This window comes from Notolabrus celidotus, chromosome 13 (assembly GCF_009762535.1).
Source record: "Notolabrus celidotus isolate fNotCel1 chromosome 13, fNotCel1.pri, whole genome shotgun sequence".
Lineage (NCBI taxonomy): Eukaryota > Metazoa > Chordata > Actinopteri > Labriformes > Labridae > Notolabrus > Notolabrus celidotus.
Window position 1 is genome coordinate 18,982,997 of NC_048284.1, and position 26,891 is coordinate 19,009,887.

The 26,891-nt window shown below is 41.1% G+C and overlaps 1 long non-coding RNA gene across 1 annotated transcript in view; it reads right to left on the reverse strand.

Moving 5' to 3' along the window:
* LOC117823637 overlaps positions 1 to 15,392 on the reverse strand; it is an 82,987-nt gene extending 67,595 nt beyond the window's left edge. The window contains exon 1 of the long non-coding RNA XR_004633443.1: positions 15,203 to 15,392. This is a non-coding gene — a long non-coding RNA (uncharacterized LOC117823637). The remainder of the gene's footprint in view (positions 1 to 15,202) is intronic.
* Between the last annotated feature and the right edge of the window lie 11,499 nt (positions 15,393 to 26,891).

The window sequence follows — 26,891 nt, forward strand, 5'->3', positions numbered from 1 at the left end:
GTGAGCTCATCCATAAATGAGCGTATGTGCAATACAGAGAGAAAGCATAATCTGCCGGTAATGGAACATGAAACCGAGCAGAAAATTGCAAAAAGAAATGACTCCTGGGGAGGGCGTCAGCTCTGATGAAATAAAGCCCTTCATGTGTGGTCTAATAAAGGCAGGCAGAGGGGCTAATGCCCTCCATAATCACACCTTTATTCTGATACACAAAGAGGGAAAATAACCCAAACACTCACACACACACGTGCTGGAGCACAGCCAGGTATCCAATAGTGGTCTGATAGTTAATTAGCAGGCATGATTTAGCTCCCCTGGGTGTCAGCTGGCATCCACAGGTAAGAGCGCTCACAACAGATTTCCCTAATAGACTCCAAATATCGCACTGAAATTAACAGATGAAGCAAAAGTTGCTTTTATAGGGATCAAAAGAAAGTCAATCCTGCACCCTTCAAAGTTTCTGACTGCCAACTTGCTGCATGTATTAAAGTAAAGTCTATAAATACCTACAGGCTTAAACTCTGTCTAGTTAGTGCTCTGCTTGTCCTCATGATTTAGAAATATAATTAAGGTTTCAGTGGCAAATCGTATTAAATGCAGGGACTTTTCCAAACCTTTGGGTGTAGTGAGTTGATTAATTGGATTAAATCAATTCACTAACCTGAAACATTGACTTTTGAATCTGGGATCATTATTCAATTATCTCATTATTTCAACGAATAATACTGTGGTGTGAGACATGGTGTATGAAGCTGAAATAATGAACAAAGTTTATTCCTAAGCATTTTAAAGTAATCACCACAACCACTAAAACAACCTGATAAGCTTTTTGAGGGACGTCTTTCTCATATTCATGATATATTGAATGTTATTAAACTACTTATATACTTCAGACTGATTCACTCACTCGTGGTAGGAGATAACAGATGAGTATCTTGCATAAAATCCTTCAACAGGTACTCTGCTTCATAGAGGATCCAGAACTCTGGATAATCTCACACCTGGTTTTTATTTTCAAACCTGTGAAGCACTTTGTAGTAGAAGTGTTTTAAAAGTGTTCCACAAAAATTTCTTTCTTAGTTACTTACTATCTACATTTTTGTTGTACACTACCAGTCAAGAGTTTGAACACACCTTCTCATCATAGCCATCATATAAAATATGGACGTAGTATCCGTGACGTCACCCATCAGTTTCTGAAGCGCTGTTTTGAGGCCAATCGGCAGTGGGAGCCATATTGCTGCTGTCGAGCAATTGTGACGTAAAGAGGTGGGCTTTGAGCCTCCCGTAGAGTGTGTGCCGATTTAGAAATGGGCACACCACATGGGCTTCATAGTTTGAGACTGCAGGTTGCCACTTGGGGACTACACAATTTTGACCCGCCCTTGAAGGAAGTGCTGAAATGGGCACAAACAGAGAAATGAGCTGAAAAAGTGCCACCTGCAGATATGTCCGACCAAAGGTTAAATGTTTGAGCGTCAGCTACATTTGTAGCGCCTGCCCTGGTTAATTGGTGGGGAAGGGGGGGGGCACAGCTATTATGTTGCGCTACATGGGGTCTTTGCTCTTTAAACCTCCCTCTGCTTCCTGTCTGTGTAGTGTCATTTGTGTTGATGGGGCAGCTGGAATTGACCCAGCAGGGTGGATATGATGCCACAAAACTATAATCAACAGCCATCATGGACTGACCTGCCCTTGACCGTTGCTGCTCCAGTGGATTTGTTACACAACCCTGTGTCAGAGGGATTGTTTGTACCGGACAACTTCTCTGTTGACAGTTTAAAACTGCGACCATGTGCTGGACCCTGTCAACCAACTGTGGTTAAATAAAGGTTAAAAACAAATAGCAAAAGGACTGTTTGCAACCATCTGGCGGTGGCAGTTTCTTTACAGCACCAGACGCAACTCATATCGTCCCAGCGGGATCCCAGCCAGTCAGCCAGCCAGTCCTTCAATAGTGTGTGGTGGAGCATAGATAAAACCTCGTTCTGATGCCCAGGAAAGAGACAGAGAGAGTGAGAGAGAGAGAGAGAGAGAGAGAGAGAGGGAGAGAGAGGGAGAGAGAGGGAGTGAGAGAGAGAGAGAGATAGAGACAGAGAGAGAGAGTGAGAGGGAGAGAGAGAGGAGGAGGAGAGGGAGTGAAATATTGATGAGAAATGTGAAGCACAAAAATAGAGCAGCACTGAATTCTCAATGAAGGGCAAAGGACGCACATATCCATGCACACACATACACAGTCCTAAAGTGGGGTGCAACAATAAAATAGATGAGTAAATCACACACACACACTTATATGCACATGTTCAGAGGCCTTTTTGTGTAAATCCATGATTCAGCAAAAAAACCCTCATCCACTTCCCAGAAGTGCTCTTCAACAGTCTAAAATAGTAACTGGCTATATGCCCAAACTTTTTCTCTGTAATATATAGTCCATGTAGCAATCCTAAGAAATTGTACCCTCTTTCATGATCTGCAGTCTGAGGCTACTTAATTTCAAAGGCAACATGACAACATTTTGGAACAGGTAACCACATGGAGACATGGTATAATATTTATTTCAGACCATTTAGGGTTGCTTTCATGTCAGCCAGGTTTAAAAGGCAGATGTTTTCATGTGATGGGATGCTCAGGGTGAGAGCTCAATCAGGGATTTAAAAGTACAGCTACCACATTCCATACAGAAGGTCACACTTAGGATATCCAACAACTGCATTTGGACATTTGATAAACCAATCACTACAACACAACCCGTTACTAGCTTACATGACGTTAGCTTGGAAAACGTACACAGCAATAACCACGATTACATTTATTTGAAAGTCATATATCTAGTTATTATTATGTCACCCAGGAATGTACCTTTCTCACTGTATCATTTCGTACTAACAGTCTGTAATATTAGCTCCAAACAACTTAGCTGAATGCTAACATTGTCTGTTGTTTGGCTGTAGGCAATACATTATCAATGATGTCCAAAGCTGTAGTCTAGTAGTTTATCATAGTGGGATACTTATCAAAATGATCTGACTCTCTAACACTTTAACATTGCAACAGTAGCTTTAGGGCCAGCAGGCTTAAGAAAACACTGAAAGAGTGCAGCATGACTTTCATATCTCCTTCAACAATACACAGCTACTGTCGAGCCCAAGAAATGACCACCGAGAGTGTGTTGTTGCTTTGGTAACATAGGGTGACATGCAATCTATAGGAGCCCACATGCAGATGCGGATCAACCATATGGGCAATATGGGCACGTGCCCAGGGGTCCCTGAGCATGTAAGGGCCCTCCGCGATGGGATGGGGGAAAAAAAAAGGTGCATTTCCATCCTATCAGGTGGCTAAAAAAAGTGACTAATTAGCAAACTGCAATGCACTTCATAGGTTGTAATAAATATGTTTCTCATGAGAAGTCCATATTGAAAATGTAATTCATCTTACCTGACCCTAAGATATGTGAATGTGTGTTAGAGCAAAAGAGGGCGTTGCGGAAGTATAACTCTGTGGTCTGCGACAGCCTAGCGAACCAATCATGTGTATTTAAAGTTTTAAAAAAATGTATCAGAAAGAAGTGCAGGAAAACTCGCCAAGCGACAGAAAATGGACATCCAAAAGCCCAGCGGAGTGGCGAAGACAAAGAAACAAGCAAGACGCAGTGGTAATAAAAAATGTCCCACTTAAGTAACTTTTTCAAAAAAGCCGAACAAAGTGAAGAGTCGAAGGATGAGCAGCTAGCTAACAATGTGTGTGTGTGTGTGTGTGTGTGTGTGTGTGTGTGTGTGTGTGTGTGTGTGTGTGTGTGTGTGAGAGAGAGATAGGGGTACATGAGCCTCAGTGCCCAGGGGCCCCTGGGGGTACTAATTCAGTCCTGCCCACATGGTCCAAGAGCTACACTTTGTCACACAGAGAGTATAAGGTGCATTTTATGAATGAAAGTGCATTGTTTCGTATCCTAGCGCATTTTTAATGGTTGCATGTAAATCTGGGACCTTTCCTAGCGGGTAATCAAAGACTTCCAGCTTGAGACACAGCAGTACAACATTATAACAGAGCTACCCTGAGCATGACTTCAGAGTAAAGTGGCCTCTGTATGAATTTGGCAAATAAGAACTACAGAAGAGACACAAAAAACACAAGTAGGCAATTACAAGTTGCTGCTTCCAGCTCATATTTACACTTCCACTAATCTGTTTACACATAGTAATCTAACATCAGCAATTAAATGTTTATTTCTTATAATTGGACTTCTTTGACCTTTGAAGAGAATTGAGCAATTGTTGTTAAAAGTAAAAAGAAATCAAATGTCAAGAAAGGGGAAACTAGTTTCATTTAAGTCTGTTTTTCTAATAATCATTTAGCCCAATGAGGCCGAGAGCACAATCAGCATTCGATTGCCTCAGATTAATTAATTTGTTTTGCAAAGGAGTTTCACCCACACCTAACAAGTGCACAGCCGATAAGGTTTTCCCCTCGAGTGGCGGTTCAGGGATCATGCTTGAGGTGCAGCTACCAGGCATTTTAAAACCTTGCAAACACTCTGCAGAGAAAATGTGCGTGCTTTCTTTTGTGTCTGTCTACTATATGCGAGTTTGACCTTTAGAAGTGAAACCTGGAAGTAATCATTTTAGTGTTATGCTGCTCTTTTGGCTCTTGTCTTTTTGCCTTTGGCATGTTCTGAGAAAATAAATATTATAATAGATTTTCAAACATAAATTATATTGACAGAAATTGCCAGAATACATTTGGGTTAAAGTAATATTGTCAGCCTAAAAAAATTAAATGTTTTCATAATAAGCTTAAGGGAACTGTTGAAATTAGACAAAGTCATATAAAATAGGAAATATTTTAAAACCTATTACCCTGACAGTCAGACAGTCTCTTCAGTAACAAGAGCTTTTCCTGAATGTCGTAGACAGCAATATGTCACAAAAAGCCACTGGAGTTCACACACAGCTACATACACAGTGGGATGGAGGACAAGTCCCATCCAGGCCCGGCCAATTGCAGTTAATTGCTTCTGGGAATGACTGATTGGTTCCGATTTTTACCGCAGCAGGATCTCTCAGGAAGAGAGAAAGAAAGAAGGAGGGAGGGAGATAAAAACAAAAGCATCAACCTGTCACCAAGGGGCAATTAACAGGTTGATTAACTCCAAACCACTGCCAGACTTTCCCCTAGTGTGTCTCTCTGTGTGGCACTGTGCTTGTCTGTTGTGTGCCCTAATTAGATGAACTGGGAGGACACTAAATGCCTTCATTGTAGATTTTACAATCTTAAATATTCTTTGTAAACGAACTTCCATTAGGCGAAGTCCATTTTATCTGCAAGCCGCTGGGTTTTTAGCATGCTTGGGTCATTGCGATTGTCAAGGACTCTGTCTTACTTTACTCTTGTCCTCTTAAATCTTGACCCTGCAGTAGTAAAATTTGGATCAAATCTGTCATTTACAGAAACCATTAGAACAGTTTTAAATTGCAGGATGTCAAGACTTACAGATACCCACTTTGCTGCTGTGCATGTCTACAATAGTTTAGACAGCAGTACAAGGCTACGGCTGAGACAGAGGGTGATCTACGAAGGGCATGTTCATCATGTTCTGGTCAGTGGGCTGACACTTTTTAAACTATGGATAGAGTACTCAGTGTTGAACTGCAAGCTTCCCCACATGGTTAATAAAGTAGAACAATATTGGATTTCTTAAGTTTAGGTACAAAAAGTATTTGTAAAGTTTAAGGAAAAGATTGTGGTTGTCAGTTCAAGAAATGGATGTCGTATCATAACTCATTGATTTGTTATATTAGATATGCAGTGGCAGCAGCAAGGTAGGGCTTGGTTGGACTCGTACTATATAAAATATGGACGTAGTATCCGTGACGTCACCCATCTGTTTCTGAAGAGCTGTTTTGAGGCCAATCCGCGACAGCAGTGATTGTGACGTAAAGAGGCGGGCTTTGAGCCTCCTAGCAAACAGCTACATTGTTTCCGTCTGTCAATCAATTCAGCTGTGCCTCTCATTGGAAGACTCGTAATCTCAATATCTTCGAAATTGCCGCGTTAGAAAAAAATTCACCCCATACAGTGTGAGCCGATCGAGAAATGAGCTATCCAGACTACACTCGTCTTTTGTACCAGGCTGTAAACATGTTTATTTCTGCTGTAAAGATCGTCTTTTCTGAATTGGTGTGTATGTGGTTTCCGGTACTTTCGGAGCCAGCCCCAAGTGGATCCTCGTTTGGAATCAGTCACGATCATGAATCAGCGGCGTTCATGCATGTGAGCGGGGGGGAGTCATTTTGGAGGAGCTCCAAGGGTAGGAGGGGAGGGGTTAGACGGAGTCCTGAAGACATGCTACATTCAAATTCATGCTAGTTTTCCGAGACTACCAACCCCAGCTTTAAAGGTGATATAACACAAACATACTGATGTTTAAAAATTAATAATAGGTCCCACACTAAATCACAACTATCCCATTCAAATATATATTTTTTGTGTGTTTGTACAAGTTATGAGTGAGATTACATGTTTGCAGTAATTTCATTAAGTTAGGTTAACTACCTCTTGGCTTCATCTCTAAACTTATTAAAGGGGAGGCATTGAAGTCCAGCTCACAACAAAGAAGTTTACGAGGAGAGGTCATTAAGTTTTAAACCATACTTTTATGTTTTTCAAATTAGTATTTTTTTGTCCATTGTATTTGGATGGAGGCAGAAAGTAGAGGGGGGTATTTCATAACATGGACTAATAAAACTGAATCTGTCTCAAGCTTTAGATACCATAAGATTTAAGAAAGGAAACACTTTGATACAAAGTGAGGGCTTCAAGTACAATGCTAGTATGAGAACAGAGTAGAATAACCTTTTCATTATTTATTGATCACTCATCCAGATTTCAAAACATATTCATTGAGGGGAAAAAAACCAAAAATTACATTTCTGAGAAAATCTCTTATGCTTCACGATCATTTACTTTGAGCGTGACTTATTTTTCCCCTTTCAAATGGATTTGAACCTGAAATGGTCTTGCTGAACACACTTGTGATAGATTCTGATATTATAGGACGACTGGTTACCTTAGCAACTCAGCACCTTTTAGTTCCTTTATATCACTGAGAAAATGTTGGAAAAAGAGAACAAGACAGAGTAGGCAGATTGGCTGACAGGAGGCCAGACAGTGAGTAAAGATAGTCAGGCAGGTAGACAGACCGCATTTGTATGCCAATTAGTGTAAAGAAGATTCAAAGTTTCTGAAAACTCTGAAAAAGATACAATATGAGGAAAAATGTACTACAAGAAAACATATGTAAGCTGAAATGGTCTGAGAGAGGATTAAGGAGTTTCAGTTTTAGAGCTGCAATGTTCAGATGAAGTGCCGCTTTAGCACAGAAAGCACACACATACAAATGCACATTAAATACATTTGAAACGCAAATACCAGATAACTGATCTGTTTCTCTGTTAAATTGAATCCAAAAAGCGGTCAGTCTGAATTGCGCATGTGCATCCCCTTTTTTGTTACGTAACATTCTTGCATTGTTTTACCCAGATACCGTGATGCTATTTTTTGATTGGCTGTTGGGTAGCTATATTTCTTTCCTTATTTTGATTATCTGGTGCATGGCAAGCTTAAGGAAAAACTGCGCAACTTGGTTGTCATTGTCCAAGTAATTACTCTGCGTGAGAAATACAAAGTCTGGCGACTTGTGTGAGTGTGTGAACAGGTTGAAATGCGTGAGACTTGAGAGCCCTGGTACACTGTAACTTAAGCCTATCTTGTTAGCTTGTCATATTTGCTTGTAACTAAAGCTTAAGATTAGTTAATCCTTACTTTAGTTTATCACTTGGTAAAATGTACAGAACAAAAGTTAATTCATGGATTTTTACTTAAGTCTGAAGCGTTTAAATTCTGTCAGGAGGTGATCAGGTGGATTTGCCAAAAAAAAAACATAGGACTTTGAACTAAGTGAAAAGAGTTCATAAGCTAATTTACACCTAAAGAAACATGACTTGATAAAAAAAAACAACCCAGTTTACACGCTAAATACACACAAAAAATAAATCTGCAGAAAAGAGATTGAAAAAAAGAAGGGAAACATTCCTTAGCACCTAAACAACATGCAGTGCTAAGAGGGTTGGTGTAAATGGCTTAAAAATGAGGAAAATTAGGAACATCTGATAATTTAAGAAAGACTGGATTACACAGGAAATTATAACTAGTTTCAAAACACTCAGCTTTACTAAACAATACAAAAAGATAGTCAATTGAGATGGTAACCAGATTTTCTCTCTAGATTAATAAAGTTCTCTATCTAATCATGACACGAACGCACTTCGGTCATGAAAAGTTGTCGCATCTTTACTGCTTTACTTACCTACCCTGCCGCTTTCTTTTTCTGTTTCTCCTTCACAGACACACAAACGCTTCCAGAATCCACAGTGGGAGACTCCTGTCCAGCATGGCTCTCTACACTGCTATAAATCAGACAGCTTTCACAAACACACCACCTGGCAAACACCCGATAGCAAAAGAAAAAGGAGCAGAGCCCAAAAGAGCAAATGGATCAGGTCTAATGAAACAATAGATACAAGAAAAGAGGAGGAAGGGGGGTAAGGGTAACAGCAGGGAACTGATAACAAAAAACTAAGTACGCAAAGGGAATCTCTAATGCTCAAAGAGAAGGACAACTCAATTTCATTTACATCTATTTTCCTTACAGCACTTTTAGGTTGTTTTCATGCTCCCCGCGGTCTCAGGAGAATTATATTGCCTTGTTTATCCCCTGAAAATAAAAAAAAACATCTCATTGAAAATAGAATCATACTTTACATGATTCCTCTTGATTCAAAAGGATGCTCCAGCCATGATAATGAATATTGATCCCCTCAAGGAAATGCTGTTTTCAGTTGAGATTTGGTGATTTGCTCAAGGACTCTTGAGCGGGGGCTGGATGTCTACAGAACTCAGGTCCTTGAATTTGAAGGATATTCTCCCTACTCATTACATGACACCCCCACTCCGCTGCCTACATTGCATCATTGCTTTTTACAAGGGTCACTTCTCTTTTTGCCTGCGGCTAGGTCTGCTGTTTTGCAGGCTGTTCTGTCCTTAAGGGACATCCGCATTCCCTTTTCTTACAACTGGTACAGGCTGAGCTGCTCTTGTAATTTTGTGAACTCTGCAAAATTAGGTTCTATAATTATGAAGGGGCACTTGAATTCTGCACAATACTCAAAGTACATGTGGTAATTAATTCAAAGATCAAAACTACACGTCTAACACATGGAAATCCAACCTTAATCCACCATTAATCTCCAGCACTGTACACTAGCAGGTAAAGCAGATCACGTTTAGTCTCTGCTGCTCTCCTGACATGGTGACTTCAAAGCCTTTCCTGGGAAGAGAGCTAACAGTATAATTAAATCTAGACAGGCGATAGGAGAGCAAACGCCTGCTAAATGGCCATCTTATCTTCTCGGGTCTGACAAACTGTCAGAGCCTCTCCTCCATTAGAACATAATAGGACGGTGGAGGCAATGACAATACAATGATAGGTAATTGTGAGGAAGTGGGAGCTTAGATGTGGGAAATGTCAGAAGTGACAGCAAGGTGAGATTGATGGATAAAGTCCTGGTTTGTTTAAAGCACAGCAGGGGACAAAGGAGAACTTTTCCATATTCTAAACCGGCGTGGTATGAATTTTAATTACCAAATATGTTTCATGTTTTATTTTAACCAACTAAGGCATCAAATAAAGGTCATGTAAGACAACAATACCAACGTCCTAGACTTCTATGAAATAAACAACTTATCGAGTTTCATCTCAGAATTAGTTTAGCGCCGGTTTAGCTCAGCAGCTGAATTGTGTGCCTCATGTACAGGAGGCTATACTCCTCAAAGTGGGCGGCCAAAGTTTGATTTCAACCTGCAGCCCTTTGCCACACGTCTTTCTCCATTTTCTCTTCCCATCGCCCTACTTGGTCTACTGTCTTAGCCTCTAAACAAAGGCACAAAAAATTCCCTCCACCAGGATACCAAAAAGATTGATCATGTTGAATTTAAATTAAGTACAAGGCACTTGTGTTTTAAGAAAGGAAGAGCACTCAGTGGAGAAACCCACCCCACTAAGCCTTTAATGATAAGCCTACCACATGGCTCCTCATGTCCCCTAAAGCCTGAGATAGAAAGGACAGATGGGAAGCCCGAGTTAGCACATCACTGGGGTTATCAAGTGGGCACCTCCCTTCACTGATGTTACGTTCAGTTAGGCCCACGACTCCTCGGAGAAGCTTAACAGTTAGCTTTGGTGTCCCAGAGCAACCCTCATCCATGTCAGCTCCCACCATCCATCAAATCCATGAGCAGAGCATCCCATTTTAACAACCTAACCCATACAATATTGCTGTGTTCACTTCCACATGAAGTTAGACTGTTCTGAATTAACTAACATAATACGTCTAGTGTGGTAAACATCTTTTTTTTTTTTTACTTAACCTTTCCAACAGGTCTTTGAGGATATACCCAACTGAATTAGAATTGTTTCACAATGTTCACTGTGTTTTTTAGTCTTGCTACGCCACAAAAACTCAAAAGTAAGAGTGTTTTGGCTCATTTTTAGTACAAATAAATCTCATTAAACTTAATATGTCAGATTAACATAAGTTTGAGTAAACCTTTTGTTCCAAGGTAATACAAGCAAAAAGTCAGGCCTTAAGTGTTTGTAATGAAAATAAAATCTACCTACTGGGGGAAGAAAATAAACGTGATTAGTTTCTTAAAATAAGAATAATGTCTCAATTCCGGAAACTTAAGTACATTTGGAAGATTAATATACTCATTACATGAAATCCAGGGCCTTAATTCTGCTCATAACATCTTATTCAAATACATTTATGTGGATTTGTTACGTGAATGTCACTTTTATAAGGTTGAATGAGAAAAACACTTGCTAAATTTTGAGTTTTACAGTGTAAAATGACGATGATCGTCCAGGTTTAGCACATCTCAAACTCATAAAGCGATGCTTAATGACAAACTGGTGACATCATGTATAAGGGTGTGCCTGGAATATAACCAAGCTGCTTTTACACAAAAGTTTGTGGCAAGGATTTGCTTGTTATATCACATAAAATTGGACATTGGTGTATACACTGCATTCAATTCAAACAATTAAATCATTCAATCATAGCTATGGAGGAGTTTTGTAACAAGCCAGCCCAACAAGCTGATCACAACACACAAAGCAAAGCTGTAGCAGCTCAATTGTTCTGTGTCTAATGTTGGGTCTGGCTGCTTCTTTGTACCTATAGACACCTACTCACACCTATACTGATTTTATTTATACATCTTGCTTAACAAGAATCTTCAACTGTCTCAGGTACAGACTGTTCTTGATTATCAGCTCCCCCACTCTTGTTTTTCTCAGGCAAAATGTGTTTTTATCAGTGCTTTCCTCAACAATATGCCACCCTAGCAGGTGCTTTAAACTTGTCGAGCACACTTAATTCAATGCCATTTCAAGCCAAGCTCCTGCTGTTTGTCACAGTGATCTGTGAGCCAATTATGACAGACTGTTAATATAGGGTGTTTGTTTCTGCAGTGCAATCAGGACATGCTTCAGTACCTGCCCCTCCACACAACTGTTTCTCAAGATGAAAGTATCATGGAAGGCTCATCTTTCTTTCAATTGTTTTCCTTTCACTTCCTTGGTTAAAGGATGGACATGAAGCAAATTGGACACTTGGAATTTTTTTTAACTAGTTGTAAAGGAAGTAATGTTTTAGAGGTTTCATAAAGACAGACACTTTTGTTAACATTGGTCCCATATGAGTAAAATATCAATAGAGCAGGATGTGCTCTATAGTCTGACTACCTCTTTCTGGTAGTTGACAGGTCACTCTTTGCAACAGTCCACTTTCTAGATGATCCTTGTTTGACCCAAAAATCAAGGTTGAGACCCACACCTTACTTAAAAAACAACTACAATTTACTCAAAACAAGCTTTTAGCCCCTGAGCTATTAGCTCACCTTTGTGGTCATCAGAGAAGTAAGCTGTTTGCAGGCATGCACGTCACGGTAGCCCAATCGTTGTGGATGAAACGCTCCGTCAAACTCATGTAAGGCTGCATGGTTGGACTGGACCATATGCTTCTTAGTGGGTGTTTGTGGGCTGTAGCAGTCTTGTGCATCTCGTTGTAAGACACATTTCTCTCACTGGGCTGCATGCCTCTGTTTAAGATGTTGATATAAACAGGTTGTGCTATTGCATTTAGTGGAAACAGCCTTTGAACAAACTGTGCTGTAAACTGGGGTTTGTCTGAGATCTGACGCTAAAACACTGAACCAGTTGCGACTACGCCTTTTTTTGGAACAATCTTTTCATTAATCACAGAAACCAGTAGGGCAATAACACTGGCAGCCATGTTGTAGTTTGTGTTTCTGTAGAAAGAAAACAAGGGAGGAGGGTGCGAGCTGCGACAGCCCAATGAGAGTGGCGGAGGAAATTAAAGAGAAAATCCAGATTTTCATTTTATCACCCAGCTTGATGTCAACTCATCCAAACCCTAAACTGTGCAAATAGGATAACTCAAAGTTTTTATATCACCTTGTGTACGAATAAAGTGATGAGTTTTACTCTAATTGGAATCAGACTGTACACATTTGTATTCTGCTGTCAAGTTTGGCATTTTTACCAACCGATTAAAGATTCCTTAACTTTTGCAGCCAGCCTCAAGTGGACACTCAAGGAGCGGCAGTTTTTGCACCTTTGCCTTGGCTTCATTGTTCAACACCAGAGGTTGCTGCTTGGTGGAAAGCAGACACATCAGACTTCCACCAGATCCACAGTGTGTTTTATCCTGAAAATTAACTGGATGTTTTTATTATGTTTTATTGCCTTACTCCCTTACGGACCAAACAAGGATCCGGTGGAATTTTGCCATTACCATCGTTTGTATCCCCATCATTGAGTAAATGATAAAACCACACAGGGTGAAGTGCTTATCCTTCACCTGTATTGCAGTTGGGAAGTTGGTCAAATTTTACCTTTATAAATTGTTGTGCAAGTCCAATGCAAGCGGTCTCTTGTTGTGAATATTAGAGGTCAGGGAAGCAAGAGGAGAGTGCAGGATTTGGAGCTGTTCAATTATCCATTATTTTAATAACAAGGCCAGTTCTATTTGTTGATTACTTCAGAAAGGCAAATTTGTCTGAAATTTAATCAGCTAAGCAATGTGAAAAATGCACAACACTGGCAACATTTGGCTTTAGTTTGGCTGTCAGTGTGAATCTTTTCATCACTGTCAAGGCAAAGTGTCAAAATTTGCCCCTGAAGTTGGATCTAAATGAGAGCACTCTGAGTGTAACTGTATCACTTGGTATGACTCCATGGACAAAGCAACTCCCACTGCGACACACAAAGAACCACCTCCAAAAAAATAAAAAATCACATTCTAAAACTGTCAATGTACTGACAGTCTGTACACTTGACTTTAACACGGATACTTATAATGCAGAACTCCTGCACAGGAGCTACATTAGCTATAAGAGCAGACAATCAACAATAAGAGCTCACAAGAAGTGTCAGTATGAAACCAACAGTCATTAACGGTGACTAATGAGGTCATTGCTCGTGTTTGTAAACAAAGACACACAACAGAAGAGATAATTGGATACAAAGGATTTACAGGTGCTGCTGCGTGTGCATGTTGTCCACTTGCTGTAAATAGCACATGATTCCACCATCAGAATATGCTGCAAAATCCAAAACACACTCACAACCTTGAGCAAAACCGTACTTGCGTGCCCAGTTGAGACCTTGTTAAATTATTCACAATGGTCAATAATGAGCCACAAATCAATTTTTAATTGTGTTTGTCTCCTGTATTAATCAAACAATCGATTCTGAGCACGTACTCCCAGTGCCTGGATGAGCATCAGCAAGCAAAAGAGCCTAGGAGGGGGAAGGATGGAGGGAGGACAAGAAAACAGCTGCTGCAGCAAAGGGAAATTTGGAGAGTGAAGAGGAGCAATAAGACAGCATATTTTGTCAAAACATGATGGTTACCTACTGGCTGAAAAGCCTGAAGGATCTTTTTTTTTGTTTTTGCAGGCTGGTATGCTGTTACCCCTCATTTTATCAGGTCAGCAGATATGAGGTTGTGTGTGTCCAATGTGTGTGCACAGATAGTTTTTTGAGGGTATGTCCTGCTCCATCTCAGTCAACAAGCTGATCGGTCGAAATTCTACTGCTTTATCTGCAAAACACACACACACACACTTCCTTCTCCAGCTCTAGCCTCTCTTTTTGATATTAATCTACAGTCTTCCACACCTCTCTAAGCCAATCACAGAATAATTTATTCTCCTTGCTCATTATATAATCTCTCACACCTTCTGAAGGAAAAATTACATGCACCTGTCTAGCTCAGTGGGAGCTCATTTTACCAAAACCGCCTGACAAAATACAAGAAATGAGAGAAAACAAATACACACAGAGCATGCTTAAAAACCAAAGCAATAAAAACATATTGGAAAAAACAAAACAAAAAACAAAGCAAAGGATTGAACTTCAACAAAAGTTTAAAAAGCTAAAAACCAAACAGTCAGAGACCCGGTTAGAAAATGTCAAGCAGCTTTTAAGGCACAAAGACAGGCCATTAGAAAAGTTGGCGTGACACTGCACTTTAATGTTCCATCCAGCATGCACTTTTGGAAATATCATGGCCACTTTTGCACCCAGTGTGATGGAAAAGGCCCCAACTTGATTATAGTCATCATCCTTTCAGACAGCTAAGACTTCTGAATACATTTATAGTAAAAAACTCACTTAGAAATGTATATCTGCCTACACAAACACACACACTTTTAGATGCATTCATCCTTATTCACAAATATCAGTGCATCACAGGAAATCACAGTGTTGTAAACTGAAAATATCACAGGACAGATGCTTTTACTGTGACATCTTTGTCTCAAACACAAACACACAAAAACACGTGCACACAGGCTCTTAGGCCAGTTAAAGTTGGACTGTCCATTCTGTGACTATTGGTTTCACAGATTAAAGAGATTGTGGAATTTTTGAAGTGGGGTTGCTGAAAGTTGTCTCAAAGGAATAACCACTAATATCAGAAGTCATGAAAAGGGAAAGAGAAAAAGACTATGTTGAGCAAGAAACAATCAAAACAAAACAAGGGTAAGGCAAACTTACCGAGCAACTGACCAGAAAGCAAACTCTCCGAGAGACCCTCCAAAAACTCCTTTAGGAAACACAAAGACGCCCCAAGGGGCTTTAAGGGTGAATAAAAAAAAATGTTTGTGTGCACTAACAAATTATTCTCTGAGAGAGTACTTTGTTAGTTCACACACACACAGAGGGAACTGCTCACCATCTCTGAAGGTTACACAATGAGTCAGCACAGAGCACTGAAACTCACAGGAATATATAAGCTGCTCACACCTGGTCTCAATCAGTCCAATCAGCCACACGCACCTGACTCTGCTCTGGGATGATTCCCCAAACAAACTCAGTGAGCAGCCAGAGTGAGTGTACCCCACACATACACATTATTCCACCTTCAGTGCACTGATCAGTTGTTTGTGGACTTCAAATGAGACAAAAATACAACCAAACTAAAAATCTGTCAGTTATTCTGACAGTGTTAATGATATGCTGTTTACAGTGGACACCTTTATGAACTGGAGTTAAAAGAAGAAGGACAGACTTCTGCGAGAAGCAGTAGACATCCCAAGGTACCTGATGGTGCAGGTGTGTAAACTGTGAGCCCATGCCATGAACCCAGAGAGCTGCTGCTGTCATGAGTGGGACTTGGTACCAGCAGTACTTCAGGACCTTTTTGCAGTCTGCATTGCTCACCATCCAGAGTTCAATCAGAAAAGCAGAAAGGAAGTGCATCTTCAGAGTAAGGTTTTGGCTCACTGCTTTTTAAAGCATTGAGACCATAGACTGTATAAAATATGGACGTAGTATCCATGACGTCACCCATCTGTTTCTGAAGTGCTGTTTTGAGGCCAATCGCCGACGGCAGCCATATTGCTGCTGTCAAGTGATTGTGACGTAAAGAGGCGGGCTTTGAGCCTCCTAGCCAACAGTTACAGTGTTTCCGTCTGTCAATCAAGTCAGCTGTGCCTCTCATTGGAAGACTCGTAATCTCAATATCTTTCGAAATTGCCGCGTTAGAAAAAAATTCACCCCCCTAACATTGCGAGCCGATCAAGAAATGAGCTATCCAGACTACACTCGTCTTTTGTACCAGGCTGTAAACATGTTTATTTTTGCTGTAAAGATCGGCTTTTTTGAATTGGTTTGTATGTGGTTTCTGGTACTTCCGGAGCCAGCCTCAAGCGGATCCGTGATGAACTGCAGTTTTTAGCACTTCCTCATTGGACTCATATTTTTAGACCATAGGTTGCCACTTGATTATCACACAAGTCTTGATCTGAGAAATGTTTACATTATCAAAATGCACTGTGTTCAGTGTTAAAGGGGAAGACTGAGCTGAAACTCAGAAAAGCTCAGTAATGTTAAGAATTTGTAAATAAAGCTCTGAACATTTATAAATGTAACGTACACTTGTTCCGACATCAATGTTTTTTTGTTGTAGCTCCTGTTCTCCTTCTTCAGTAGGTTTCTCAGCAAAGGGTTAAACTTATCTATTGGGGTGCTGGTGGCCTAGGGGTCTAAGCGCCCCATGTACAGAGGCTACAGTCCTAGTTGCAGGGGTCGCCGGTTCAATTACCGGCCGGTCAACCATTTCCTGCATGTCTTCCCCCACTATCTACTCCCCACATTTCCTGTCCAGCTTCAGCTGTCCTATCCAATAAAGGCAAAAAAGCCCCAAAAATATAACTTTTTTTAATAAAAAAACTGACCAATTGATATGTACCTCACACTTCCCACTTCACAGGGACACACATTGGCTTTCACAAATGCACACGGACTGAAATACTACATGGCCTAAAAGACAAAAGGTACAACTCTTCTTCCTCTGTGCGTAGTGAGTCTGGCTGTGGTGCTTGTTAAACCATCCTTGGTCCACAAATTGACAATAAAATCTTTGTTATCTTGCAGCCTGGCTTCTTATTTCCCCCAATCAGTGAAATTAGTGCACAAAATATGAGACAATCTGTGTTGGTTTTTGCATTTAGTTACCATAGCAATGAAATGGGATGAGTAAATTGATAGAAAAGTTTTGCATTAATGTGTCTGTGCAGTGCTGATTGTGTAGGCGTGGGCGCAATCAGGTTGTAATGAGAAAAGTAATCTTCCTGCAGCACCTCTAAGTGCTCGTGGAAAGAGAGAGAAGAGAGACTTTTACTGTGAAATATAGCTCTGCAGGTAAGTTTGTCATTCGTTAGTGAGATTTTCAATGATTATTGGGTGTATTGGAAAGGGCTTCAGCACGGGGAAAAATGTGTGTCGCTGAGAGGACGAATTAACAAAACCCGCCACAGATGTCAACTTAATTAGTCACTGGAGAGCTGCATTAATCTGGCTGAACTCAATTAGAGCTTTCAAACTTCATCGACAGCCTGAGAAACCAAAACAAACCACTTTGGGTTATTATTTTTTTTTTTCAGCTTTTTCTTGAAACAGCTCACTCTTATTTTTCTCCAGTGCTGGATTGGATTTTGAAAAGACACAGAGAAATTTTGTTTTGATCCCTTCATGTTTGAATCATTCGAGGTTAACACCCTTTGATTCACAGACGCTCCCCGTGGAACCAAGGCCGCGGCCCCGACCGATCAGGCGGGCTGATTCTGTTTGAGCCCATTGATTGATGGCTGCTGAAGATTGAGTTTGAAATGTGAACATGCATTGATTTAGGGGTTGGAGTGGGGGGTTGGTGTTATAATTCAGCAGGCTGCCATGAGCATGAGGTGTGTGAGATGTAAGGAGAGACAAGCAGAGTGTGAGCGAACAAAGAGATGATCAATCAACAGCACAACAGGTGGCAGGGAAAGATGATACAAACATTTATCCATAAAACACAGCAGTGCTTTAAGTGGACCGGTACACTCCAGTATGCAGTATCACTTCTAAATTCAACCTATGGCTTCTCAGAACTTTTTCAGCGGCACCCTTTCCTGTCCTCTGTCCTCTCCATATTACAGTTTCTCTTGGGGATTCATAGCAGTACCTAAAATACATTACCTATGGCGCAGTAGGTGACGCACACATACTTTCCTGGGTGTTGCATAATGTTCACTTGTCTGTTTCATCAAATTGACGTCAACTTTGTTATGTCAAATGATGATGTACCAGTAAGTCTCTACAATTTTGGATAAATGAAGAAAAACAGAGTCAAACAAAGATGACAGCAATGATACCGTGGCTCCACGCTTCACAATACACACACCAACAAATAAGTATGAGAGTACCAGCCCCTTTTTTTCCCACTTAAAGCACTGAACCACAGTATGCAGTAGATTCTCAGTTCATTTAGACTATCAGTTACAGGTTAATTTGCAGTTTCTGTAACAAATATGAAGACAAAGGGATTCAGCCTACATAAAAATAGAGTACCTGAATCATGGGAGGGAAAACAATGATTAACCAGATTGTTCTTTTCTATGTTTTTATCAGAATGCAGGTCTAAGCATTGTGCACTCTCTTCTTTCAATGCAACACTGATTTTCCCCCCTGGAGGATCAATGAAGTGATATCTTATCTTATCTTTGGGTTTGCAAGCCCCAATGCCCCAATGCCAGGACTATGCCACTGTCTTAACTGATTAATCAGTTATTTTTATTTATGAATGGGGTTAACAGATTTAGGCAAGTTCAAAACAGTAGTATTGTTTATTGTTGTGCATCCTATTGCGACATTTCAAACTGTATCATTCATTCTAAGCCCCAGATTTTGATGACCTAAATGACCTCAGTTTCAGTCTTTTTCTTGAGAAAGCAGTAATAAAAGCACGGTGGTGCAGTGGGTAGCGCTGTTGCCTAACAGCTAGAAGGTTCCTGGTTCGAATCTCCGAAAAGAGTTGAATCCTTGAAAGCCTTTCTGTGTGGAGATCTCTCCGGGTACTCCGGCTTCCTCCCACAGTGTTTACCAGGTTGATTGATCACTCTAAATTGCCTGTAGGTGTGTGTGTGTGTATGCACACATGGTGAATGGTTGTCTGTCTCTCTGTGTTAGCCCTGTGATAGGCTGGCAACCTGTCCAGGGTGTACCCTGCCTTCAACACGAAGCCAGCTGGGATAGGCTCCAGCCCCCCGTGGATAAGATCATGGATGGATGAAAGCAGTAATAAGATGTTCAATATTAAAGATGAAACATCAGAAAATGCAGGAAAAAAACTGTTAACAGACATGCCACTGAGCAAAATAACAAACAATTAAAAGATGAAAAAAAAAAACACAAGGGGAAAAAAGCTGAAGGTCAAATGAGTGAGAATAAGAGAGAACACCTTCAAGCTTCAAGAAAGGAGGTTTTAGTTCTAGTCTGATGCGGTAGAATTAAATGATTTGTAAAAGGCTTACTTCTTGGAACTCATAAGTGTGATATTGCAACAACTCATATTATCAAATGTATACCATGGTCTGAGTGAACACTCAAATCTGACTGGGTGTCAGTCACTTCCTAACAATTGACATATTCTAAATCGCTTCCATTACACTGATGACTGTTTGAATTAATATACTGACTATGTTTTCATCCATATCTCCTTGAAAGTATCTATAGTTCATACAATTATTTGAAAAACTAGCATCAAATTAAAAAAAATCTGAATTGCATACATAAACAAACTGCTACAGTGTAACAAGAAATAACAAAATGTCTTCATTAAATAATCAAACTCCTGTTAAAACAACTGAAAATACAACATCCCGCAGCATCCCTGTCATGTCAGGTTTCATTCATATGAATGTTATATAGTCAGAATACTTCAAGTTTCAGCATTTCTTGAACTATGTGTATGATTTGATGATTGTGTGACAGGGATGCAGCTAAAGAAATAATACTAAATCATACCAGGTGTTACTGACTTGAATCTGTCTATACACAGTAAGCAAGCTTTCTGCAGCACTGAGCTGAAGCAATGCTTGAGCTGCACACACTAGAGATACCTTGAGATATATGAGATCTGTTCTAATTACTGGAGTAGTGAACAACATATTTATTGCATTCAAACCATTGTTGGGCAGTAATGGTGCCACAGATAGTTGTGGTAGTAGTTTAACTACATTTCTCAGTAGCTTGTTTGTGCTTACTGCTCTTAGAATTCAATTACTTTTCACCTACTTAGTTTTAATGATTTGCATTTCTCAACAAACAAAGTTGGAGCACAGTGGATCGTTGCTAACGATCAGTAGATGTACACACAGACATTTGGTTTGATGTAGACATCAGTAGCCAAACTCATCTTGCAATTCCATTACAGCACCATAACAAAACTCTGCCCTCATCATGCCTTTGTACTTTTATAATGATTCTACAACATTGTGATATTGGTGTCTTAGTGTGTTACTTCAAATTGCGAAAGCAGGAGAGGTAAACACACAGCTGGAGCACACTCAGACATGCACTTTCACACACACACAGCACTGTTCCAACTTGCCTGCTGCCTTTTCACTTTGATCCCATCTCGCTCATATAACACCTCTGTTTCAAATGCCGGCATAGCAGTGGGACCATTTCGTCCCACAATCACACCTCCGTGACATCCATATTAAAGACGAGACATTACATAAGTGTAACTATCAGACCTTTAACTGGCGGTATGAAAAAGAAGGCTTCTGTCTAATTCTTCAGTTGTTGCCTACGATGTCCCTGATACAGAACGAAATGTAGACATGTTACTGTTTTTTGTCTATTGACCAAACTTTAAGGAAGCACAGGTTATTTCTATCCAGTTGTGATGGAGACTAGGGGTGGGAATCAAAAACCGGACCCGACTTAGAACCGGTTCCAATTGATCAATTTCCATCAGAATTGTACACCTCAAATGTTATCAATTCTTTTTAACGATTCATTTTCCAGCACGACGTCACGTCACATCAAGTCACGTTGCATCGCGTCACGTTGCGGTACGTTGCATTACATCACACACTCTGCGACGCAAAACTCCTTCAACAACGAAGAAACATGGAGAGGAAAACCGTCTTTCCTCTCCAAATTAAAAGTATTTTCCTCCAGGCTCCAAGACGTCCAGGGCGCACGTCTGGACTCACGCGGCCGAAAATGAGGCACCGAGAGCGGGTAAAGTAGCTCCGCGATGACCCCAATTTTTCCTCTCCAAATTCAAAGTATTTTCATCCAGGCTTGTGGGGCCACGTCGGCCGAGAATGAGGTCAACCTATTGTTCAGTATGTTCAAGTTGAATATGTTTGTGTATGAAAAAATAAAATGGTTCCTTTTGGTGTGGAAGACTGTGTTGAAATACTTTTTTTCCCCCTCAAAAAATATTCAGGAATCGTTAGGAGAATCGATTAGGAATTGGATCGATAAGCAGAATCGACAATGACATTGAAATTGATAAAATCTTATCAATTCCCACCCCTAATGGACACACATGCTTAGTAGTGACTCCGTTCATCTTGTGCTAACAGAAGATGGTGTAGTTGACCAAAGTTATTCCCTTGTCATGTATGTTGATTTAACTTACCAATCAAGTACAGAGCAGTTCAATGTAAAGAAAAACAGCTTTCATGTAGAAAGCTTCTGTTGCCGTGCTGCTTGTAGCTCAGCTTGCTTAATTTCTCAAGGGGGTAGCTTCTGTGTAGTGAAACCTGATTTAATGTAGAATCACTGCTAGCTTTAGCCCATTGCACTTTACAAGTAGCTTTCCCAAAAACAATCAAAACCTCACGGGATGGTTATAACTTTACAGACTTTACTCTGGGATAAGAGTCTGGAATAGTAGAAAAATATCTAGGTTTAATTGCAAAGTCAAAGTGAAAGTTTAAATGAGTGGTATTTTACTTTGGAAATAATGGTACAAGCAGGTTAATGCTTGTGGAGGTGTTTTATGGACTTATCAGAAGCAAGAGTAGGAAGGCTCTGGCTTCAACATCATCCAGAAACTCCTGATGTTGGACACTTTGTGTGGCATTATCCCTCACACGATTATGATTAGTTTGTGACAAAGTTAAGTCCTCCCTTTTAAATGTATTTAACATAATCTTGTTAAAAGTTTGCCAAAACCCACATAAGCCTTTTTGGCTCCAAGAAATGGCATTAAAATGTATTTAATTTTGCTTGTCTAAGCTCCAAGAGAGGAAGATCACAAAGGAGTCAAAGTCATCAGCTTTTTGTGAGACATAAGGATGGTGGGAGGAGATTAGTGTCACTGAAAATGACCACAGTGACTGTGACATCGATGACAACTGAACCACTTACACTCCTGGAATCAACAAGACGCAGACAGACATGTTCAGCCAGCCGAAGAGGAGGAGGAGAACGATGAAGAACAAACACTGACAGTGGTGACGAGGGAACGAGCGGTCGTGATGACCCAGACTGTGACATGGATGCTGATTCAGACACAGAAATGCTGACAGAATGAGTACAGGTGAGTACAAGAAGAGATGTGAGCGCGGTGAGAGGACACCTGCAAAACAGAATCAACAGCATCTCTCCAGTGGCCACAGAGTGTACAAGCTTAAAGCAGGGAGTTTGAAGTGAAGGAGCCAGAGGACTGACAACTACACCTGAACTGACTGCTGGATGCTGGGATCTTAAAGGGCAAACCCACAGATACCGTTGCCAGCATGAGCAAAAAAACTTGTTAAATGTCTTCTGTCGCTCTGGTGGAGTTTTATCAAGTCTAAGAAAATACTTTTCCCGGCTCAGGCTTGGGGACTACACAATTCAAACACTAATGGGGCTTTCACACTAAACGCGAATAAAATCATTTGCGCGAATGAAATACATACTATGTCAATGTAGAGACGCGAATAGCGGGAGAAGTGGTCTGGCGACGCGAATCGCGCAAATTGGGCTACGCGAATGACGCAAATTCATTCGCGCAAACGATTCACGAAAGTTGAAAAATCTGAACTCCAGCGAATCCATCGCGCCATGATAGCCAATCAGCGTGCAGATCACCGGTGACATGTAGTGTGATGTATGGACCAGCGGAGATTCACACATCTGGAATATATGGGACACTTTGATTCTATCTCTGTGCAGCTCCCTCAAAATCTGTGACTCTGACTGTTGTTATGGGATCAGGAATAAACAGGAGCTTATTGTGAGGACAGAGAGTGACGAGGATTATGTGGTGAGTTGTTGAAAACTTTGTCAGTCACTTTAATTCAGCTATGGGTTGTAGTAGGAAGTTAGCTCTCCCCCCTTTAGCATAACCAACTTCCCAATTCAATGTCCGCGAGCTCAACCTTGTTTGATAACAACAGACTGCTGTGGTGTGGGAACCCCCCCTCCCTCTCGCGAATATTCGCGTCTTGAGCACTCATGTACACGCAATTTTGACGCGCGAATCAGGGCGAGTAAACCAAGCTGCAAACTCTGGTCTAAAAATATGAGTCTGATTCAGAAGAGGATCTGCTTGACGCTGGCTCTGGAAGTACCGGAAACCACATACACACCAATTCAAAAAAGCCGATCTTTACAGCAGAAATAAACATGTTTACAGCCTGGTACAAAAGACGAGTGTAGTCTGGATAGCTAATTTATCGATCAGCTCACAATGTAGGGGGGCTGATTTTTTTCTAACGCTGCAATTCCAAAGATATTGAGATTACGAGTCTTCCAATGAGAGGCACAGCTGACTTGACTGACAGACGGGAACACTGTAGCTGTTGGCTAGGAGGCTCAAAGCCTGCCTCTTTATGTCACAATCACTGGACAGCAGCAATATGGCCCCCGCCGACGATTGGCCTCAAAACAGCGCTTCAGAAACAGATGGGTGACGTCACGGATACTACGTCCATATTTTATACAGTCTATGAAGTAAACACAAAGCATTCTCGTTTCTGTATTCTCACAAATCGTTTACGTCTGGTGTGAATGCGACACAAGTCTTTGCTACTACAATGAATTTAAAGACATGGCTGTTTTTTTGGCACAGATAAAAAGATGGGCCACCAGGGGAAATTAAGGGTGAAGCATTTCTGAAGTAGGGTCTCCCATTCAGTCATTCTTGGCCTTTGCTTGCAGGGATTTCTAGGGGGGCGTTTTCACTTAATTTGGTTCCAGGCTGGTAATCAAACCACAGACATGAAACAGTTCCACACAGGCTCAATGCATTTTATCTAGAGTTTGAGGGCATTCTTACACTGATATTTTTAGCGAAGTGCCGTTCACACATGCACCTCACAGTGTGAGGTTTTCTTAGTTGAGTGTACTCACATGACTTAGAGCACTCTGTTTGGTTTAAGTGGTAGTGTGAGGGATCGATGGGCAGCATGTGCAAAAATAGAAGGAAGAGGAGTCTTCAGTGATGGTGACTGCTTCTGTGTTTATCTCTTCGTCATTTTTAAAGATGTTTCTAGAGTGCAACAGTAGAAAACAATGCTTAAAAACAGAAGTGAGCAGTAAAAAGTATAAAGCAGAGAAAGTCTGCTGAATTTAAACAAAGTCATCTCTCTGCTGGCTCAGTAACAGTATTTTTCTGACACACCTGCTGTGCTCACAATGGAACTTATCCTGACTTCTTTCAGACATTTCACTATGGGGCTGGCTGGAAGAAGCCAGCACAAAGTTGGGGTGAAAATTTTTCAGGAGTTTTGTGCATGTGTGAAAGAAGTATCTGACTGACAAAGAAGCAGCTCAAGGACTGTTAGCTGCACTCATCTATAGTCTTGTTGTAGCTGCCAGGATGAATCTAAAGCCTCCAGTTTTGCTCCAGTTCTTCTGAACTAAGATGAAGGCAAAAGTCATTCACCATCTGTCCTGACCACAGTCAACTGTTGAAATGCAAACACATTTTGTTTACGCAGTAAAAGTCTGTAATCAAGATTTTTCATCCATTGCTTTTGGTTTTACTGTTGTTGGCATTCATTGCTTTTGTTCTTTAGGCAATGTGTTTTTCAAAGCAAGTGTACTGTAGACTCAGGACAGCTTTTTTGTGGGTGTACCATTTCATTGAAAGGCCATACTAGTATGTAGATTGTTTGTTCCTACCATTTGATACAAACCCACAACCCTTGTTCCTACATATGTGTGACAAAAAGTTGAAGCGCTTCTTAGATGTAACTGCCATCAAAACCCAGATCTGGTTAAAAGCATAAACTCCTGTGTTAAAGCTGGGGTTGGTAGTCACAGAAAACTAGCATGAATTTGAATGTAGCATTTCATCAATACTCCGTCTAACCCCTCCCCCCCTCCCCTCGCAGCCGCTCGTAGCTCCTCCAAAACGACGAACTCGCTCACATGCACGAGCGCAGTTGGTTCACGACCATATGATTGTGACTGATTCAAAACCGGTCCTCAGCACATCGTTTGTGTTTTGCACTACGTCAACTCGTGTCTCACTAAAAGTTAAAAACACAAACAAACATGGCTATTGTTAGTACTCACAACTCACTGCGAGCAGGAGAGACAAGAGGATAAGTTCTTCATGCATTCAAACATTGATTGTTGCTTTGTTGGTTGGTGTGATCACGGCCGACAGTGACCGGTTAGTAAAGATCAACGTGTTCACGAATCGGCTCGTCATCCCTACAGTGGACGGATGGACGCTACAATACATATACATTTTTTGTAGGACTTACTAAATGTCATTAATTCTTGTGCTTGTCAGAGCCCCCGTGATGAGAGCTTTTTAGACTCTGATACGCACTACAGTCCTGAGCAAAGCTACTCATCGGGTCAGAGGGGACAGGCCCGAGGTCGAGCGAGAGGCACAGTAAATAGAGGCAGGGGAAAAAGAGGCTGGGGACGGGGAGTGAACGCCGGGGAAATGTACGTGAAGGAAGCGGGCAGAACGGCAGGACCGGATTTGATTGGTTTCATAAATTGGACCCTAATGACAGGGATTGGTTGGTGTTTTCCCAGGTTTTCTCTGGCTGTACAGCCATGGCCAAAAGTTTTGAGAATGACACAAATATTACATTTTCCCAAAGTCTGCTGTTTCAGTTTTTATAATGGCAATTTGCATATACTCCAGAATGTTATGAGGAGTGATCAGCTCAACTGCAATTAATTGCAAAGTCCCTCTTTGCCTTGAAAATGAACTTTATCACCCAAAACACATTTCCACTGCATTTCAGCCCTGCCACAAAAGAACCAGCTAACATCATTTCAATGACACACAGGTGTCACACACATTAACACAGGTGTGGGTGTTGATGAGGACAAGGCTGGCGATCAATCTGTCATGATTGAGTGACTGGACACTTTAAAAGGAAGATGGTGCATGACACCATTGTTCCTCATCTGTTAGCCATGGTTACCTGCAAGGAAACACGTGTAGCCATCATTGCATTGCACAAAAAGGGCCTAACAGGGAAGTTTATAGCAGAGAGTAAGATTGCACCTCAGTCAACCGTCTATCCAATTATCAAGAACTTCAAGGAGAGAGGTTCAATTGTTGCCAAACAGGCTCCAGGGCGCCCAAGAAAGTCCAGCAAGCGCCAGGACCGTCTCCTGAAGGTGTTACAGCTGCGGGATCGGGCCACCACCAGTGCAGAGCTTGCTCAGGAATGGCAGCAGGCAGGTGTGAGTGCATCTGCACGCACAGTGAGGTGAAGACTTTTGGAGGAAGGCCTGGTGTCAAGGAGGGCAGCAAAGAAGCCACTTCTCTCCAGTAAAAACATCAGGGACAAACTGATATTCTGCAGAAGGTACAGGGACTGGACTGCTGAGGACTGGGGTAAAGTCATTTTCTCTGATGAATCCCCTTTCCGATTGTTTGGGGCATCTGGAGGAAGGCTTGTTCGGAGAAGACGAGGTGAGCGCTACCATCAGT